This window comes from Aplysia californica, unplaced genomic scaffold (assembly GCF_000002075.1).
Source record: "Aplysia californica isolate F4 #8 unplaced genomic scaffold, AplCal3.0 scaffold00218, whole genome shotgun sequence".
In the NCBI taxonomy this organism is placed as follows: Eukaryota; Metazoa; Mollusca; class Gastropoda; order Aplysiida; family Aplysiidae; genus Aplysia; species Aplysia californica.
Genome location: NW_004797488.1, coordinates 842,315 through 843,439, shown reverse-complemented (window position 1 = coordinate 843,439; position 1,125 = coordinate 842,315). Strand labels below are relative to the sequence as shown.

Genomic DNA, 1,125 nt, shown 5'->3' with positions numbered 1-1,125 from the left:
CTATATATATATAGTATAGTAGTCCTTGATATATCTATATATATATAGTATAGTAGTCCTTGATATATCTATATATATATAGTATAGTAGTCCTTGATATATCTATATATATATATATATATCTCTCAGACCTCATTAATGGCCTGGATGGGGGCGGAATACACCTAGACCTACTTAAACAAGAAATCAAAATTATTTGGGACTGGCACCGAGTTCTCTTTACTGATGTATTCTTTCTAGAGTTCTCTTTTCTGATATATTCTTTCTAGAGTTCAATAAAAGAATATTTAATTTCTGCCGGATACATTTTTTACTGGGTTTCTTTGACTCCAATTAAATCAATCTTGACTTCCCAGCTGGGGACAGATTCCCAGAATCCGGGGTGGGATTTCCCGACAAAGGGGAGCAACTCGGATGTCGATGAAACTGGGAGAAACCATTAGCATGACAAAAGGGGTTCTCGATAACGTGACAAAAGGGGTTATCGATAACGTGACAAAAGGGGTTATCGATAACGTCTCATTGTTTATGTGTGTGTTAGTGGGTGTGTACACACACACACACACACACACACACACACACACACACACACACACTCACAAACACCCCCCACCACGCGCTGATCGACACCCCAAATACGAACAAAATGAACGAATACATTATAACCTCCTCCTATCCATTTTTATGAAATCCAACGCTTAACAAAGACAAAGAAGAGCAGATTCCTCTGGGCAATGAAGACACGTCATGAACTGATAAACCTGACTCGCGGCTAATGAGCATGCGGGGGTGAACATTGCCTTAGCTTTTCAGAAAAGACCTTTTGTAAAGGAAAGTTATAATGTAGCACTGGGTTTTAGTTGATTGATATGACAGTGTTTATCTTTGCTTTTTTATTGAAGGGGGAAGGGGGAAGGGGGTCATCTTTTCATTGACGCAGCCTTTAAGTTTGAGAGTTAATAAGCTGAGTTAGCTTGAGTGCACTACATTATGAATACAACGTTATTGCATTCTGTCTCGGTCCATGTCTGTTTTCCGTTCCACACTCCTATTTTATGTCTCTCTCTCAGTCTCTCTTCCTCCATCTCTGTATATATTATATCTCTCACTCTTTCTCTCTCCCCC

General features: G+C 39.3%; 1 protein-coding gene across 1 annotated transcript in view; it reads right to left on the bottom strand.

The window, feature by feature from the left end:
- LOC101848525 overlaps positions 1–1,125 on the bottom strand; it is a gene marked incomplete in the record, with an annotated part of 327,286 nt that overhangs the window by 73,720 nt on the left and 252,441 nt on the right.